Here is a 20,826-nt window from a genome sequence, read left to right as displayed (position 1 = left end):
ACTGACCCGCCGACAGCACAGCACGCCTTCAGTACTGACCCTCTGACAGTGCAGCAACCCGTCAGTGCTGATCCTACATCAGTGCAGCGCTCTCTCAGTGCTGACCCTCGACAATGCGACACTGCTCAATATTGACCCTCTGACAGTGCGACACTGCCTCAATATTGACCCTCTGACAGGGCAGATGTCCCTCAGTATTGACATTCCAACAGTGCAGCACTCCCTCAGTACTGAACGTTCGTCTGTACAGCATTCCCTCAGTACTGAGCCTCTGACAGTGCAGCACTCCCTCACTACGAACCCTCAGACAGTGCAGCACTCCATCAGGACTGATCCTCCGACAGTGCGGCACATCCTCAGGACTGACACTCCAACAATGCGGCACTGCCTCAGTACTGACCCTTCGACAGTGAAGTATTCCCTCAGTACTCACTCTCTGACAGTGCAGCACTCCCTCAGTACTGAGCCTCCGGCAGTGTAGAACTCTCTCAGTACTGATCCCCTGACAGTGCAGCACATGCTCAGTACTGACTCCCCATCAGTGCAGCAGTCCCTCAGGACTGACCCTCTGACAGTGCAGCACTACCTCAGGACTGATCCTCTGACAGTGCAGCACTCCCTCAGTACTCACCCTCTGACAGTGCGGAACTCCCTCAGTACTGACCCACCAACACTGCGGCACTCCCTCACTACTGAAACTCCGACAATGCGGCACTCCCTCAGTACCGACCATCCTACAGTGTAGCACTACCTCAGTACGGACCCTCCGAAAGTGCACCAGTCCCTCAGTGTTGACGCCTCTGACAGTGCAGCACTCCCTCAGTACTGAGCTTCCGGCAGTGTAGTACTCCCTCAGTACTGATTCCATGGCAGTGCAGCACTCCCTCAGGACTGATCCTCTGACAGTGCAGCACTCCCTCAGGACTGATCCTCTGACAGTGCAGCGCCCCATCAGTACTAAGCCTCTGACAGTGCAGCACTGCCTCACTACTGACCTTCTGACAGTGCAGACGTCGCTCAGTATTGACATTCCAACAGTGCAACACTCCCATAGTACTGACCCTTGGACATTGCAGCGCTCCCTCAGCCCTGAAATTCCAATAGTGGAGCACTCCCTCAGCACTGACCCTCCGGAAGTGCAGCAATCCCTCAGCACTAACTCTCTGACAGTGCAGCACTCACTCAAAGCTGATCCTGCATCAGTGCAAAACTCACTCAGTATTGACCCTCCAACAGTGTGGCAATCCCTCAGCACTAACTCTCTGACAGTGCATTCTCCCTTGGTACTGACCCTCCGGCAGAACAGTTTTCCCTCAGTACTGACTCTCCGACAATGTGGGACTCTTTCAGTAGTCACCCACCGACAGTGCAGCACTCCCTCAGTACTGACCCTCTGACGGTGCAGCACTGCCTCAGTACTGATCCTCTGACAGTGCAGCACTCCCTCAGTACTGACCCTCTGACAGTGCAGCACTGCCTCAGTACTGACCCTCTGACAGTGCAGCACTCCCTCAGTACTGACCCTCTGACAGTGCAGCACTCCCTCAGTACTGACCCTCTGACAGTGCAGCACTCCCTCAGTACTGACCCTCTGACAGTGCAGCACTCCCTCAGTACTAACCCTCTGACAGTGCAGCACTCCCGAAGTACTGACCCTCCTATGTTGCAGCAATCCCTCAGCCCTGACATTCCAACAGTGCAGGACTCCCTCAGCACTGACCCTCCGACAGTGTTGCACTCCCTCAGTGCTGATCCCGCATTTGTGTAGCACTCCCTCGGTACTGACCCTCCATCAGTGCGGCGCTCCCTCAGTACTCACCCTCCGACAGTGCAGTTTTCTCTCTGTACTGACCCTCCAACCGTGCAGTACTCCCTCAGTACAGACCCTCCGACAGTGCAGCACCCCCTCAGTACTGACCCCCTGTCAGTGCAGCACTCCCTCAGTACTGACCCTCCAACAATGCAGCGCTCCCTCAGGTCTGACCCTCCAACAATGCAGCGCTCCCTCACTACTGACCCTCTGACAGTGCAGCACTGCCTCACTACTAACCCTCTGACAGTGCAGACGTCCCTCAGTATTGACATTCCAACAGTGCAACACTCCCATAGTACTGAACCTTGGACATTGCAGCGTTCCCTCAGCCCTGAAATTCCAATAGTGGAGCACTCCCTCAGCACTGACCCTCCGGAAGTGCAGCAATCCCTCAGCACTAACTCTCTGACAGTGCAGCACTCCTTCAGTGCTGATCCTGCATCAGTGCAACACTCCCTTAGAATTGACCCTCCAACAGTGCGGCAATCCCTCAGCATTAACTCTCTGATAGTGCATAATTCCTCGGTACTGACCCTCCGACAGTGCAGTTTTCCCTCAGTGCTGACTCTCCGACAATGTAGGACTCTTTCAGTGGTCACCCAGCAACAGTGCAGCACTCCCTCAGTAATGACCCTCTGACAGTGCAGCACTCCCTTAGTACTGACCCTCTGACAGTGCAGCACTCCCTTAGTACTGACCCTCTGTCAGTGCAGCACTCCCTCAGTACTGACCCTCCTACATTGCAGGAATCCCCCAGCCCTGACATTCCAACAGTGCAGCACTCCCTCAGCACTGACCCTCCGACGGTGTTGCACTCCCTCAGTGCTGATCCCGCATTTGTGTAGCACTCCCTCGGTACTGACCCTCCATCAGTGCGGCACTCCCTCAGTACACACTCTCCGACAGTGCAGTTTTCTCTCTGTACTGACCCTCCGACAGTGCAGTACTCCCTCAGTACAGACCCTTCGACAGTGCAGCACCCCCTCAGTACTGACCCCCTGACAGTGCAGTTTTCTCTCTGTACTGACACTCCAACAGTGCAGTACTCCCTCAGTACAGACCCTCTGACAGTGAGGCCCTACCTCAGTACTGACCCTCCGCCAGTGCGCCAATCCCTCAGTTCTTACCCTCCGACAGTGTAACTCTCCCTCATTACTAACCCCTCGACAGTACAGCGCTCACTCATTATTGACCCTCTGACAGCGCAGCACTCCCTCAGTACTGACCCTCCGACAGTGAGGCTTTCACTTAGTACTGACCCTCTGACAGTGCAGCACTCCCTCAGAACTGACTCTATGACATTGTAGCTCTCCTTGAACACTGACATTCCAACAGTGCAGCACTCCCTCAGTACTCAACCTCCGGCACTGCAGCACTACCTTAGTAGAGACCATCCAAAAGTGTGGCTCTCCCTCAGTGCTTATCCTGCATTAGTACAGCACTCTCTCAGTACTGACCCACCGACAGTGCAGCGCTCCCTCAGTACTGACCCACCGACAGTGCACCACTCCCTCATTACTAACTCCCTGGCAGTGCAGCAGACCCGTAGTACTGACCCCCTGTCAGTGCAGCACTCCCTCTGTACTGACCCTCCGAAAGTGCAGCACATGCTCAGTACTGACTCCCAGACAGTGCAGCACAACCTCAGTACTGACCCTCTGACAGTGCAGCGCTCCCTCGGTACAGACCCTCCGACAGTGAGGAACTCACTCAGTACTGACCCTCTGACAGTGCAGCACTCCCTCAGAACTGACTCTCTGACATTGTAGCTCTCCTTCAACACTGACATTCCAACAGTGCAGCAATCCCTCAGTACTCAACCTCCGGCACTGCAGCACTACCTTAGTAGAGGCCATCCAACAGTGTGGCTCTCCCTCAGTGCTTATCCTGCATTAGTACAGCACTCCCTCAGTACTGACCCACCGACAGTGCACCACTCCCTCATTACTGACCCCCTGACATTGCAGCACACCCGTAGTACTGACCCCGTGTCAGTGCAGCACTCCCTCAGTACTGACCCTCCGAAAGTGCAGGACATGCTCAGTACTGACTCCCAGACAGTGCAGCACAACCTCAGTACTGACCCTCCAACAGTGCAGCGCTCCCTCGGTACAGACCCTCCGACAGTGCGGCACTCCTTCACTACTGACCCTCCGACAGTGCGGCACTCCCCCATTGCTGAACCTCCGACAGTGCGGCACTCCCCCAGTACTGACCCTCCGACAATGCGGCACTCCCTCAGTACCGACTGTCCTACAGTGCAGCACTCCCTCAGTACTGACTCCACGGCAGTGCAGAGCTCCCTCAGTACTGACCAGCTGACAGTGCAGCAGTCCCTGAGTACGAACCCTCAGACCGTACAGCACTCCCTCAGGACTGACCCTTCGACAGTGCAGCGCTCCCTCGGTACAGACCCTCCGACAGGAAGGAACTTCCTCAGTACTGACCCTCCAACAGTGCGGCACTCCTTCACTACTGACCCTCCGACAGTGCGGCACTCCCCCATTGCTGAACCTCCGACAGAGCGGCACTCCCCCAGTACTGACCCTCCGACAATGCGGCACTCCCTCAGTACCGACCGTCCTACAGTGTAGCACTACCTCAGTACTGACCCTCCGAAAGTGCACCAGTCCCTCAGTGTTGACACCTCTGACAGTGCAGCACTCCCTCAGTACTGACCCGCTGACAGTGCAGCAGTCCCTGAGTACGAACCCTCAGACCGTACAGCACTCCCTCAGGACTGACCATCCGACAGTGCAGCGCACTCTCAGGACTGACCCTCTGAAAGTGAGGCACTGCCTAACTACTGACCCACTGACAGTGCAGACGTCCCTCAGTATTGACATTCTGATAGTGCAGCACTCCCTGAGTACTGAACCTTCGACAGCGTAGGACACCCTCAGTACTGACCGTCTGACTGTGTGGCACTCCTTCACTAGTCCAACACCGACAGTGCAGCCCTCCCTCAGTACCGACCCTCTGACAGTGCAGCACTCCCTCAGTATCGAACCTCTGACAGTGCAGCACTCCTTCAGTACTGACCATCTGACAGTGTGGCACTCCTTCAGTGGTCACCCACCTACAGTGCAGTGCTGCCTCAGTACTCACCCTCAGACAGTGGAGCACACCATCAGTACTGACCCTCTGACAGTGCAGCACTCCCTCAGAACTGACGCGCTGACATTGTAGCTCTCCTTCAACACTGACATTCCAACAGTGCAGCACTCCCTCAGCACTGACCCTCCGGCAGTGCAGCTCTCCCTCAGTACTGACCATCCGACAATGTGGCTCTCCCTCAGTGCTGATCCTGCATTAGTGCAGTGCTCACTCGGTACTGATACTCTGACAGTGCAGCACTCCCTCAGTACGGACTCTCCGACAGTGCAGCACTCCCTCAGTACTGACCTTCTAACAGAGTGGCATTCCCTAGGCAATGACTCACTGAGAGTGTAGCACTCCCACAGTACTGACACTCAGCAATGCAGAGCTCCCTCAGTACTGACCCACCGACAGTGCGGCACTCCGTCAGTACTGACCCTCCGACAATACAGCACTGCCTCAGGTCTGACCCTTTGACAGTGCAGCACTCCATCAGTAGTAAGCCTCTGACAGTGCAGCACTGCCTCACTACTGACCCTCTGACAGTGCAGACATCCCTCAGTGTTGACCCCATGACAGTGCAGCACTCTCTCAGTACTGACCCTCCAACAATGCAGCACTGCCTCAGGTCTGACCCTCTGACAGTGCAGTGCTCCATCAGTACTAAGCCTCTGACAGTGCAGCACTGCCTCACTACTGACCCTCTGACAGAGCAGACCTCCCTCAGTATTGACATTCCAACAGTCCAAGATTCTCATAGTACTGAACCTTGGACATTGCAGCACTCCCTCAGCCCTGAAATTCCAATAGTGCAGCACTCCCTCAGCACTGACTCTCCGACAGTGCAGCACTCCCTCAGCACTGACCCTCCGGAAGTACAGCAATCCCTCAGCACTGACTCTCTGACAGTGCAGCACTCCCTCAGTACTGACCCTCCAACAGAACAGCATTCCCTCGATACTGACCCTCCAACAGTGCAGCGTTCCCTCAGTAATGACCCTCTGACAGTGCAGCACTCCCTCAGAACAGACCGTCTTGACTTTGCAGCTCTCCCTCAACCCTCACATTACAACAGTGCAGCACTCCCTCAGTACTGACCCCCAAACAGTGCAGTTTTCGCTCAGTACTGACTCTCCAACAAAGTGCAACTCTTTCAGTAGTCACCAACCGATAGTGCAGCACTCCTTCAGTAATGACCCTCTGACAGTGCAGCACTCCCGAAGTACTGACGCTCTGACATTGCAGCAATCCCTCAGCCCTGACATTCCAACAGTGCAGCACTCCCTCAGCACTGACGCTCCGACACTGTTGCACTCCCTCAGTCTTGATCTCGCCTTTGTGCAGCACTGCCTCGGTACTGACCCTCCACCAGTGCAGCACTCGCTCACTACTCACCCTCCGACAGTGCAGTTTTCCCTCAGTACTGACCCTTCGACAGTGCGGCACCCCTCATTATTGACCCTCTGACAGTGCAGAATTCCCTCAGTACTGACCCTTCGACAGTGCGGCACCCCTCATTATTGACCCTCTGACAGTGCAGAATTCCCTCAGTACTGACCCTTCGACAGTGCGGCACCCCTCATTATTGACCCTCTGACAGTGCAGAATTCCCTCAGTACTGACCCTCTGACAGTGCAACAGTCCCTGAGTATGAACCCTCAGACCGTACAGCACTCCCTCAGGACTGAACGTCCGACAGTGCAGCGCACTCTCAGGACTGACCCTCTGAAAGTGAGGCACTGCCTAAGTACTGACCCACTGACAGTGCAGATGTCCCTCAGTATTGACATTTTGATAGTGCAGCACTCCCTGAGTACTGAACCTTCGACAGCGTAGGACTCCCTCAGTACTGAACATCCGACTGTGTGGCTCTCCTTCACTAGTCCAACACCGACAGTGCAGCCATCCCTCAGTACTGACCCTCTGACAGTGCAGCACTCCCTCAGTACCGACCCTCTGAGAGTGCAGCACTCCCTCAGTACCGACCCTCTGAGAGTGCAGCACTCCCTCAGTACCGAACCTCTGACAGTGTAGCACTCCCTCTGTACTGACCATCTGACAGTGTAGCACTCCTTCAGTGGTCACCCACCGACACTGCAGCGCTGCCTCAGTAATGACGCTCCGACAGTTAGGCTCTCTCTCAGTACTCACCCTCCGACAGTGGAGCACTCCATCAGTACTGACCCTCTGACATGCAGCACTCCGTCAGAACTGATGCGCTGACATTGTAGCTCTCCTTCAACACTGACATTCCAACAGTGCAGCACTCCCTCAGCACTGACCCTCCGGCAGTGCAGCTCTCCCTCAGTACTGACCATCCGACAATGTGGCTCTCCCTCAGTGCTGATCCTGCATTAGTGCAGTGCTCACTCGGTACTGATACTCTGACAGTGCTGCACTCCCTCAGTACGGACTCTCCGACAGTGCAGCACTCCCTCAGTACTGACCTCCCAACAGAGTGGCACTCCCTAGGCAATGACTCACTGAGAGTGTCGCACTCCCACAGTACTGACACTCAGCAGTGCAGAGCTCGCTCAGTACTGACCCACCGACAGTGCGGCACTCCGTCAGTACGACCCTCCGACAATACAGCACTCCCTCAGGTCTGACCCTCTGACAGTGCAGCGCTCCATCAGTACTAAGCCTCTGACAGTGCAGCACTGCCTAACTACTGACCCTCTGACAGTGCAGACGTCCCTCAATATTGACATTCCAACAGTGCAACACTCTCATAGTACTGAACCTTGGACATTGCAGCGCTCCCTCAGCCCTGAAATTCCAATAGTGCAGCACTCCCTCAGCACTGGGCCTCCGGAAGTGCAGCAATCCCTCAGCACTGACTCTCCGACAGTGCAGCACTCCCTCAGTACTGACCCTCCAACAGTGCAGTTTTCCCTCAGTACTGACTCTCCGACAATGTGCGACTCTTTCAGTAGTCACCCACTGACAGTGCAGCACTCCCTCAGTAATGAACCTCTGACAGTGCAGCAATCCCGAATTACTGACGCTCTGACAATGCAGCACTCCCGAAGTACTGACGCTCTGACAGTGCAGCACTCCCGAAGTACAGACGCTCTGACAGTGCAACACTCCCGAAGCACTGATGCTCTGACAGGACAGCACTCCCTCAGAACTGACTCGCTGACATTGTAGCTCTCCTTCAACACTGACATTCCAACAGTGCAGCACTCCCTCAGCACAGACCCTCCGGCAGTGCAGCTCTCCCTCAGTACTGACCATCCGACCATGTGGCTCTCCCTCAGTGCTGATCCTGCATTAGTGCAGCACTCCCTCAGTACTGATCCTCTGACAGTGCAACACTCCCTCAGTACTGACCCTCTGACATTGCAGCACTCCCTCAGTACTGACCCTCTGACAGTGCAGCACTGCCTCAGTACTGACCCTCAGTGGTGCAGCGCTCCCTCAGTACTGACCCACCGACAATGCAGCACTCCCTCAGGTCTGACCCTCTGACAGTGCAGCGCTCCATCAGTACTAAGCCTCTGACAGTGCAGCACTGCCTAACTACTGACCCTCTGACAGTGCAGACGTCCCTCAGTATTGACATTCCAACAGTGCAACACTCTCATTGTACTGAACCTTGGACATTGAAGTGCTCCCTCAGCCCTGACATTCCAACAGTGCAGCACTTCCTCAGCACTGACTCTCCGACAGTGTTGCACTCCCTCAGTGCTGTTCCCACATTTGTGTAGCACTCCCTCAGTACTGACCCTCTGACAGTGCAGCACTGCCTCAGTACTGACCCTCAGTGGTGCAGCGCTCCCTCAGTACTGACCCACCGACAATGCAGCACTCCCTCAGGTCTGACCCTCTGACAGTGCAGCGCTCCATCAGTACTAAGCCTCTGACAGTGCAGCACTGCCTAACTACTGACCCTCTGACAGTGCAGACGTCCCTCAGTATTGACATTCCAACAGTGCAACACTCTCATTGTACTGAACCTTGGACATTGAAGTGCTCCCTCAGCCCTGACATTCCAACAGTGCAGCACTCCCTCAGCACTGACTCTCCGACAGTGTTGCACTCCCTCAGTGCTGTTCCCACATTTGTGTAGCACTCCCTCGGTACTGACCCTCCATCAGTGTGGCACTCGCTCAGTACTCACCGTCCGACAGTGCAGTTTTCTCTCTGTACTGACCCTCCGACAGTGCAGTACTCCCTCATTACAGACCCTTTGACAGTGCAGCACCCACTCAGTACTGACCCCCTGACAGAGCAGCACTCCGTCAGTACTGACCCTCCAACAATGCAGCACTCCCTCAAGTCTGACCCTCTGACAGTGCAGATATCCCTCAGTGTTGACATTCCAACAGTGCAACACTCCCATAGTACTGAACCTTGGACATTGCAGTGCTCCTTCAGCCCTGAAATTCCAATAGCGCAGCACTCCCTCAGCACTGACCCTCCGGAAGTGCAGCACTCCCTCAGCACCAACTCTCTGACAGTGCAGCACTCCCTCAGTGCTGATCCTGCATCAGTGCAACACTCCCTCAGTATTGACCCTCCAACAGTGCAGCAACCCCTCAGCACTAACTCTCTGATAGTGCATACTTCCTCGGTACTGACCCTCCGACAGTGCACTTTTCACTCAGTGCTGACTCTCCGACAATGTAGGACTCTTTCAGTAGTCACCCACCGACAGTGCAGCACTGCCTCAGTACTGACCCTCTGACAGTGCAACACTCCCTCAGTCTGACCCTCTGACAGTGCAGCACTCCCTCAGTACTGACCCTCCGACATTGCAGCACTCCCTCAGCCCTGACATTCCAACAGTGCAGCACTCCCTCAGCACTGACCCTCCGACAGTGTTGCAGTCCCTCAGTGCTGATCCCACATTTGTGTAGCACTCCCTCAGTACTGACCCTCCATCAGTGTGGCACTCCCTCAGTACTGACCCTCCATCAGTGCCGCACTCCCTCAGTACACACCCTCCGACAGTGCAGTTTTCTCTCTGTACTGACACTCCAACAGTGCAGTACTCCCTCAGTACAGACCCTCTGACAGTGAGGCCCTCCCTCAGTACTCACCCTCCGACAATGCAGCACTCCCTCAGAACTGACTCTCTGACATTGTAGCTCTCCTTCAACACTGACATTCCACCAGTGCAGCACTCCCACAGCACTGAGCCTCCAGCACTGCAGCACTCCCTTAGTAGAGACCATCCAACAGTGTGGCTCTCCCTCAGTGCTTATCCTGCATTAGTACAGCACTCCCTCAGTACTGACCCACCGACAGTGAAGGTCTCCCTCAGAACTGACTCTCTGACATTGTAGTTCTCCTTCAGCACTGACATTCCAACAGTGCAGCACTCTCTCAGTACTGACCCTCCGACAATGCAGCACTCTCTCAGTACTGACCCTCCAACAATGCAGCACTCCCTAAGGTCTGACCCTCTGACAGTGCAGCGCTCCATCAGTACTAAGGCTCTGACTGGGCAGAGTCACTGCCTCACTACTGACCCTCTGACAGTGCAGACGTCCCTCAGTATTGACATTCCAACAGTGCAACACTCCCATAGTACTGAACCTTGGACATTGCAGCGCTCCCTCAGCCCTGAAATTCCAATAGTGGAGCACTCCCTCAGCACTGACACTCCAGAAGTGCAGCAATCCCTCAGCACCAACTCTCTGACAGTGCAGCACTCCCTCAGTGCTGATCCTGCATCAGTGCAACACTCACTCAGTATTGACCCTCCAACAGTGCGGCAATCCCTCAGCACTAACCCTCTGACAGTGCAGCACTCCCGAAATGCTGACCCTCTGACAGTGCAGCACTCCCTCAGAACTGACCCTCCTACATTGCAGCCAGCCCTCAGCCCTGACTATCCAACAGTGCAGCACTCCCTCAGCACTGACCCTCCGACAGTGTTGCACTCCCTCAGTGCTGTTCCCACATTTGTGTAGCACTCCCTCGGTACTGACCCTCCATCAGTCTGGCACTCGCTCAGTACTCACCGTCCGACAGTGCAGTTTTCTCTCTGTACTGACCCTCCGACAGTGCAGTACTCCCTCATTACAGACCCTTTGACAGTGCAGCACCCACTCAGTACTGACCCCCTGACAGAGCAGCACTCCGTCAGTACTGACCCTCCAACAATGCAGCACTCCCTCAGGTCTGACCCTCTGACAGTGCAGATGTCCCTCAGTGTTGACATTCCAACAGTGCAACACTCCCATAGTACTGAACCTTGGACATTGCAGCGCTCCTTCAGCCCTGAAATTCCAATAGCGCAGCACTCCCTCAGCACTGACCCTCCGGAAGTGCAGCACTCCCTCAGCACCAACTCTCTGACAGTGCAGCACTCCCTCAGTGCTGATCCTGCATCAGTGCAACACTCCCTCAGTATTGACCCTCCAACAGTGCAGCAACCCCTCAGCACTAACTCTCTGATAGTGCATACTTCCTCGGTACTGACCCTCCGACAGTGCACTTTTCACTCAGTGCTGACTCTCCGACAATGTAGGACTCTTTCAGTAGTCACCCACCGACAGTGTAGCACTCCCTCAGTACTGACCCTCTGACAGTGCAGCACTTCCTCAGTACTGACCCTCCGACATTGCAGCACTCCCTCAGCCCTGACATTCCAACAGTGCAGCACTCCCTCAGCACTGACCCTCTGACAGTGTTGCAGTCCCTCAGTGCTGATCCCACATTTGTGTAGCACTCCCTCAGTACTGACCCTCCATCAGTGTGGCACTCCCTCAGTACTGACCCTCCATCAGTGCCGCACTCCCTCAGTACACACCCTCCGACAGTGCAGTTTTCTCTCTGTAGTGACACTCCAACAGTGCAGTACTCCCTCAGTACAGACCCTCTGACAGTGAGGCCCTCCCTCAGTACTCACCCTCCGACAATGCAGCACTCCCTCAGAACTGACTCTCTGACATTGTAGCTCTCCTTCAACACTGACATTCCACCAGTGCAGCACTCCCACAGCACTGAGCCTCCAGCACTGCAGCACTCCCTTAGTAGAGACCATCCAACAGTGTGGCTCTCCCTCAGTGCTTATCCTGCATTAGTACAGCACTCCCTCAGTACTGACCCACCGACAGTGCAGCGCTCCCTCAGTACTGACCCACCGACAGTGCACCACTCCCTCATTACTGACCCCCTGACATTGCAGCACACCCGTAGTACTGACCCCCTGTCAGTGCAGCACTCCCTCAGTACTGACCCTCAGCAGTGCAGCGCTCCCTCAGTACTGACCCACCGACAGTGCACCACTCCCTCATTACTAACTCCCGGACAGTGCAGCACACCCGTAGTACTGACCCCGTGTCAGTGCAGCACTCCGTCTGTACTGACCCTCCGAAAGTGCAGCACATGCTCAGTACTGACTCCCAGACAGTGCAGCACAACCTCAGTACTGACCCTCCAACAGTGCAGCGCTCCCTTGGTACAGACCCTCCGACAGGGAGGAAATTCCTCAGTACTGACCCTCTGACAGTGCGGCACTCCCCCATTGCTGAACCTCCGACAGTGCGGCACTCCCCCAGTACTGACCCTCCGACAATGCGGCACTCCCTCAGTACCGACCGTCCTAGAGTGTTGCACTCCCTCAGTACTGATCCTCCAAAAGTGCACCAGTCCCTCAGTGTTGACACCTCTGACAGTGCAGCACTCCCTCAGTACTGAGCTTCCGGCAGTGTAGTGCTCCCTCAGGACTGACTCCACGGCAGTGCAGCACTCCCTCAGGACTCATCCTCTGAGAGTGCAGCACTCCCTCAGTACAAATTCCCCTACAGTGCAGCGCTCCCTCAGGACTGACCCTCTGACAATGCGGCACTCCCTCAGGACTGACCCTCCGACAGTGCAGCGCACTCTCAGGACTGACCCTCTGAAAGTGAGGCACTGCCTAACTACTGACCCACTGACAGTGCAGACGTCCCTCAGTATTGACATTCTGATAGTGCAGCACTCCCTGAGTCCTGAACCTTCGACAGCGTAGGACTCCCTCAGTACTGACCATCCGACTGTGTGGCACTCCTTCACTAAACAAACACCGACAGTGCAGCACTCCCTCAGTACCGAACCTCTGATAGTGCAGCACTCCCTCAGTACTGACCATCTGACAGTGTGGCACTCCTTCAGTGGTCAACCACCGACAGTGCAGCGCTGCCACAGTAATGACCCTCCGACAGTGAGGCTCTTCCTCAGTACTCACCCTCCGACAATGGAGCACTCCCTCAGTACTGACCTTCTGACAGTGCAGCACTCCTTCAAAACTGACTCACTGACATTGTAGCTCTCCTTCAACACTGACGTTCCAACAGTGCAGCTCTCCCTCAGTACTGACCATCCGACAATGTGGCTCTCCCTCAGTGCTGATAATGCATTAGTGCAGCACTCACTCGGTACTGATTCTCTCACAGTGCAGCACTCCCTCAGTACGGACTCTCCGACAGTGCAGCACTCCCTCAGTACTGACCTTCCAACAGAGTGGCACTCCCTAGGCAATGACTCACTGAGAGCGCCGCACTCCCTCAGCACTGAGCCTCCGGAAGTACAGCAATCCCTCAGCACTGACTCTCCGACAGTGCAGCACTCCCTCAGTACTGACCCTCCAACAGTGCAGTTTTCCCTCAGTACTGACTCTCCGACAATGTGCGACTCTTTCAGTAGTCACCCACTGACAGTGCAGCACTCCCTCAGTAATGAACCTCTGACAGTGCAGCAATCCCGAATTACTGACGCTCTGACAGTACAGCACTCCCTCAGAACTGACTCGCTGACATTGTAGCTCTCCTTCAACACTGACATTCCAACAGTGCAGCACTCCCTCAGCACAGACCCTCCGGCAGTGCAGCTCTCCCTCAGTACTGACCATCCAACAATGTGGCTCTCCCTCGGTGCTGATCCTGCATTAGTGCAGCACTCACTCGGTACTGATCCTCTGACAGTGCAGCACTCCCTCAGTACGGACTTTCCGACAGTGCAGCACTCCCTCAGTACTGACCTTCCAACAGAGTGGCACTCCCTAGGCAATGACTCACTGAGAGTGTAGCACTCCCTCAGTACTGACCCTCGGCATTGCATCGCACCGTCAGTACTGACCCACTGACAGTGAGGCACTCCGTCAGTACTGACCCTCCGACAATGCAGCACTCCCTCAGTACTGACCCTCTGACAGTGCAGACGTCCCTCAGTATTGACATTCCAACAGTGCAACACTCTCATAGTACTGAACCTTGGACATTGAAGCGCTCCCTCAGCCCTGAAATTCCAATAGTGCAGCATTCCCTCAGCACTGACTCTCCGACAGTGCAGCACTCCCTCAGTACTGACATTCCAATAGTGCAGCACTCCCTCAGCACTGACGCTCCGACACTGTTGCACTCCCTCAGTGTTGATCTCGCATTTGTGCAGCACTCCCTCTGTACTGACCCTCCACCAGTGCAGCGCTCGCTCAGTACTCACCCACCGACAGTGCAGTTTTCCCTCTGTACTGACCCTCTGGCAGGGCAGTACTCCCTCAGTAATGACCCTTCGACAGTGCGGCACCCCTCATTATTGACCCTGTGACAGTGCAGCATTCCCCCAGTACTGACCCTCTGACATTGCAGCTCTCCCTCAGCCCTGACATTCCAACAGTGCAGCACTCCCTCAGTACTGACCCTCTGACAGTGCAGCACTCCCTCAGTACTGACCCACCGACAGTGCGCCACTCCCTCAGTACTGACCCTCAGACAGTGTAGCACTCCCTCAGTACTGACTCTCTGACATTGTAGTTCTCCTTCAGCACTGACATTCCAACAGTGCAGCACTCTCTCAGTACTGACCCTCCAACAATGCAGCACTCCCTCAGGTCTGACCCTCTGACAGTGCAACGCTCCATCAGTACTAAGTCTCTGACAGTGCAGCACTGCCTCACTACTGACCCTCTGACAGTGCAGACGTCCCTCAGTATTGACATTCCAACAGTGCAACACTCCCATAGTACTGAACCTTGGACATTGCAGCGCTCCCTCAGCACTGACCCTCCAGAACTGCAGCATTCCCTCAGCACTAACTCTCTGACAGTGCAGCACTGCCTCAGTGCTGACCCTGCATCAGTGCAGCACTCCCTCAGTACTGTCCCTCTGACAGTGCAGCACTCCCGAAGTACTGACCCTCTGACATTGCAGCAATCCCTCAGCACTGACATTCCAACAGTGCAGCGCTCACTCGGTACTGACCCTCCATCAGTGCGGCACTCTCTCTGTTCTCACCCTCCGACAATGCAGTTTTCCCTCTGTACTGACCCTCCGACAGTGCAGTACTCCCTTAGTACAGACCCTCTGACAGTGCAGCACTCCCTCAGAACAGACTGTCTGACATTGCAGCTCTCCCTCAACCTTGACATTTCAACAGTGCAGCACTCCCTCAGTACTGACCCTCCGACAGTGTGGCACTCCCTCAGTACTCACCCTGCAACAGTGCAGCCATCCCACAGCAGTAACCCCCTGACAGAGCAGCACCCGCTCAGTGCTGATCTCATATCAGTGCAGCACTCTCTCAGCACTGACTCTCTGACAGTGCAGCACTTCCTCAGCGCTGATCCTACATCAGTGCAGCACTTCCTCAGTACTGACCATCCGACTGTGCAGTTTTCCCTCAGTACTGACTCTCCGACAGTGCAGCACTCCCTCAGTACTGACCGTCCAACTGTGCAGTTTTCCCTCAGTACTGACAGACCAATAGTGCAGCACTCACTCAGTACTGACCCTCCGACAGCGCAGAAATCCCTCAGTACTGTCCCCTCGACAATGCGGCATTCCCTCATTATTGACCCTCTGACAGTGCAGCACTCCCTCGTTATTGGCCCTCTGACAGTGAAGCACTCCCTCAGTACTGACACTCTAACTGGGCAGCACTCCCAAAGTACTGACTCTCTGACATTGCAGCAATCCCTCAGCCCTGACATTCCAACAGTGCAGCACTCCCTCAGCACTGACCCTCCGACAGTGTTGCACTCCCTCAGTGCTGATCCCCCATTGGTGCAACACACCCTCGGTACTGACCCTCCGACAGTGCGGCGCTCACTCATTATTGACCCTCTGACAGTACAGCACTTCCTCAGTACTGAGCCTCTAACACTGCAGTTCTCCCTCAGTACTGACCCTCAGGCAGTGCGGCACTCCCTCAGTACTGACCCTCCGGCAGTGCAACACTCCCTCAGTACTGAGACTCCGACAGTATAGCACTCCCTCAGTACTGACCCTCCAGCAGTGCAACACTCCCTCAGTACTGAGCCTCTAACAGGGCAGTTCTCCCTCAGTACTGACCCTCCGACAATGCAGCACTCCCTCAATACAGACCATCCGACAGTGCAGCAGCCCCTCAGTGCTGATCCTAAATCAGTGCAGCATTCTCTTAGTACTGACCGTCCAACAGAGCAGTTTTCCCTAAGTACTGACACTCCAACAATGCAGCGCTCCCTCGTTACTGACCGTCCGACAGTGTGGCACTCCCTCAGTACTCACCCTGCAACAATGCAGCCATCCCACAGCACTAACCCTCTGACAGAGCAGCACCTGCACAGTGCTGATCTCATATCAGTGCAGCACTCCCTCAGCATTGACCCTCTGACAGTGCAGCACTTCCTCAGTGCTGATCCTACATCAGTGCAGCACTCCCACAGTACTGACCGTCCGACTGTGCAGTTTTCCCTCAGTACTGACCACTCTACAATGCGGCACTCCCTCGTTATTGACCCTCTGAAAGTGCAGCACTCCCTCAGCCCTGACATTCCAACAGTGCAGCACTCCCTCAGCACTGACCTTCCGATAGTGTTACACTCCCTCAGTGCTGATCCACCATTAGTGCAACACCCCCTCGGTACTGACCCTCCGACATTGCAGCACTCGCTCAGTACTCACCCTCTGACAGTGCAGTTTTCCCTCAGTACTGACCCTCCGAAGGTGCAATACTCCCTCAGTACTGACCCCTCGACTGTGCGGCACTCAAACATTATTGACCCTCTGACAGTGCAGCATTCCCTCAGCACTGACCCTCCAGCAGTGCAGCGCTCCCTGAGTACTGTCCCTCCCCCATTGCGGCACTCACTCAGTACGAACTCTCAGATAGTGCGGCACTCCCTAAGGACAGACATTCCAACAGTGCAGCACTCCCTCAGCACTGATCATCCGGCAGTGTGGTACTCCCTAAGTGTTGATCCTGCATTAGTGTAGCATTCCCTCATTACTGACTTTCCAACAGTGCGGCACTCCCTCAGACTGACTCTCTGAGAGTGCGGCATTCCCTCAGACTGACTCTCTGAGAGTGCGGCACTCCCTCAGACTGACTCTCTGACAGTGCAGCACTCCCTCAGTACTGACATTCTGGTAGCGCGGTACTCCATCAGTGCTGATCCTGCATCAGTGCAGCACTCCCTCAGTACTGACCGTCTGACAGTGAGGCTCTCACTCAGTACTCACCCTCCGACAATGCAGCACTCTCTCAGAACTGACTCGCTGACATTGTAGCTCTGCTTCAACACTGACATTCCAACAGTGCATCACTCCCTCAGCACTGACCCTCCGGCACTTCCGCACTCCCTCAGTACGGACCTTCCGACATTGTGGCTCTCCCTCAGTGCTGATCTTGCATTAGTGCAGCACTCCCTCAGCACTGACATTTCAACAGAGTGGCACTCCCTAGGCAATGACTCACTGAGAGTGTAGCACTCTCTCAGTACTGACAATCAGCAGTGCAGCGCTCCCTCAGTACTGACCCTCCGACAATGCAGCACTCCGTCAGTACTGACCCTCTGACAGTGCAGCGCTCCATCAGTACTAAGCCTCTGACAGTGCAGCACTGCCTCACTACTGACCCTCTGACAGTGCAGACATCCCTCAGTATTGACATTCCAACAGTGCAACACTCCCATAGTACTGAACCTTGGACATGGCAGTGCTCCCTCAGCCCTGAAATTCCAATAGTGCAGCACTCCCTCAGCACTAACTCTCTGACAGTGCAGCACTCCCTCAGTGCTGATCCTGCATCAGTGCAACACTCACTCAGTATTGAACCTCCAACAGTGCGGCAATCCCTCAGCACTAACTCTCTGACAGTGCATATACCCTCAGAACTGACCCTCCGACAGTGCAGTTTTCCCTCAGTACTGACTCTCCGACAACGTGGGACTCTTTCAGTGGACACCCACTGACAGTGCAGCACTGCCTCAGTACTGACCCTCCGACAGTGTAGCACTCCCTCAGTACTGACCCTCTGACAGTGCAGCACTCCCTCAGTACTGACCTTCTGACAGTGCAACACTCCCTCAGCACTGACCCACCGACAGTGCAGCACTCCCTCAGTACTGACCCTCTGACAGTGCAGCATTCCCTCAGTACTGACTCTCCAACAACGTGGGACTCTTTCAGTAGACACCCACTGACAGTGCAGCACTCCCTCAGTACTGACCCTCCGACAGTGTAGCACTCCCTCAGTACTGACCCTCTGACAGTGCAGCACTCCCTCAGTACTGACCTTCTGACAGTGCAGCACTCCCTCAGCACTGACCCACCGACAGTGCAGCACTCCCTCAGTACTGACCCTCTGACAGTGCAGCATTCCCTCAGCACTGACCCTCTGACAATGCAGCACTCCCTCAGCACTGACCCTCTGACAGTGCAGCACTGCCTCAGTACTGATCCTCTGACAGTGCGGCACTCCCTCAGCACTGACCATCTGACAGTGCAGCAGCCCCTCAGTGCTGATCCTAAATCAGTGCAGCATTCTCTTAGTACTGACTGTCCAACAGAACAGTTTTCCCCAAGTACTGACCCTCCGAAGGTGCAGTATTCCCTCAGTACTGACCCCTCGACTGTGCGGCCTTCCCTCATTTTTGACCCTCTGGCAGTGCAGTATTCCCTCAACACTGACCCTCCAGCAGTGCAGCGCTCCCTGAGTACTGACCCTCCGCCAGTGCGGCACTCACTCAGTACGAACCCTCAGACAGTGCAGCGCTCCCTAAGGACAGACGTCAGGCAGTTCAGCACTCTCTCAGTACTGACCCTCCGACAGTGTGGCACTCCCTCAGTACTCACCCTGCAACAGTCCAGCCATCCCACAACACTAACCCTCTGACAGAGCAGCACCCGCACAGTGCTGATCTCATATCAGTGCAGCACTCCCTCAGCACTGACCCTCTGACAGTGCAGCACTTCCTCAGGGCTGATCCTACATCAGTGCAGCACTCCCTCAGTACAGACCGTCCGACTGTGCAGTTTTCCCTCAGTACTGACCCTCTAACAGTGCAGCACTCCCTCAGTACTGACATTCTGGCAGCGCGGTACTCCATCAGTGCTGATCCTGCATCAGTGCAGAACTACCTCAGTACTGACCCTCCAACAATGCAGCACTCCCTCAGGTCTGACCATCTGACAGTGCAGCGCTCCATCAGTACTAAGACTCTGACTGGGCAGCACTGCCTCACTACTGACCCTCTGACAGTGCAGACGTCCCTCAGTATTGACATTCCAACAGTGCAACACTCCCATAGTACTGAACCTTGGACATTGCAGCGCTCCCTCAGCCCTGAAATTCCAATAGTGCAGCACTCCCTCACCATGACCATCCAGAAGTGCAGCAATCCCTCAGCACTAACTCTCTGACAGTGCATCATTCCCTCAGTACTGACCCTCTGACAGTGCAGCACTCCCTCAGTACTGACCCTCTTACAGTGCAACACTGCCTCAGTACTGACCCTCTGACAGTGCAGCACTCCCTCAGTACTGACCCTCTTACAGTGCAACACTGCCTCAGTACTGACCCTCTGACAGTGCAGCACTCCCTCAGCCCTGACATTCCAACAGTGCAGCACTCCCTCAGCACCGACCCTCCGACAGTGTTGCACTCCCTCAGTGCTGATCCCGCATTTGTGCAGCACTCCCTCGGTACTGACCCTCCATCAGTGCGGCACTCCCTCAGTACACACCCTCCGACAGTGCAGTACTCCCTCTGTACTGATCCTCCGACAGTGCAGTACTCCCTCACTACTGACCCTCTGACAGTGAGGCTCTCCCTCAATACTCATCCTCCGACAGTGCGGTACTCCCTCAGTACTGACCCCTTGACAGTGCGGCACTCCCTCATTATTGACCCTCTGACACTGCAGCATTCCCTCAGTACTGACCCTCAGGCAGTGTAGCGCTCTCTCAGCACTGAGCATCCAAAAGTGCGGCATTCCATCAGGACAGACATTCCGACAGTGTGGCACTCCCTCAGACTGACTCTCTGACAGTGCAGCACTCCCTCAGTACTGACCTTCTGGCAGTGTGATACTCCCTCAGTGCTGATACTGCAGCAGTGCAGCACTCCCTCATTACTGACCCTCCGACAGTGCAGCTCTCCCTCAATACTGACACTCCAACAGTGCAGCGCTCCTGCAGTACTGACCCTCTGACAGTGAGGCTCTCCCTCAGTACTGACCCTCTGACAGTGCAGCACTCCCCCAGGACTGACTCTCTGACAGTGCAGCACTCCCTCAACCTTGATATTCCAACAGTGCAGCACTCCCTCAGTACTGACCCTCAGGCAGTGCAGCACTCCATCAGTACTGACCCTCCGACAGTGCAGCAGTCCCTCAGGACTGACTCTCTGACAGTGCAGCATTCCCTCAGTACTGACCCTCCGACAGTGCAGCACTCCCTCAGTACTGACCCTCCGACAGTGCAGCACTCCCTCAGTTCTTACCCTCCAACAGTGCAACACTCCCTCAGTACTAACCCCTGGACAGTTGCGGTTCTCACTCATTCTTGACCCTCTGACAGTGCAGCACATCCTCAGTACTGAGCCTCTAACATTGCAGTTCTCCCTCAGTACTGACCCTCTCGCAGTGTAGCGCTCCATCAGTACTGACCCTCCAACAGTGCAACACTCCCTCAGTACTGACCCTCCGACAGTGTGGC

This window comes from Carcharodon carcharias, assembly GCF_017639515.1.
Source record: "Carcharodon carcharias isolate sCarCar2 chromosome 27 unlocalized genomic scaffold, sCarCar2.pri SUPER_27_unloc_1, whole genome shotgun sequence".
In the NCBI taxonomy this organism is placed as follows: domain Eukaryota; kingdom Metazoa; phylum Chordata; class Chondrichthyes; order Lamniformes; family Lamnidae; genus Carcharodon; species Carcharodon carcharias.
Note: the sequence above shows the minus strand (reverse complement) of the source record.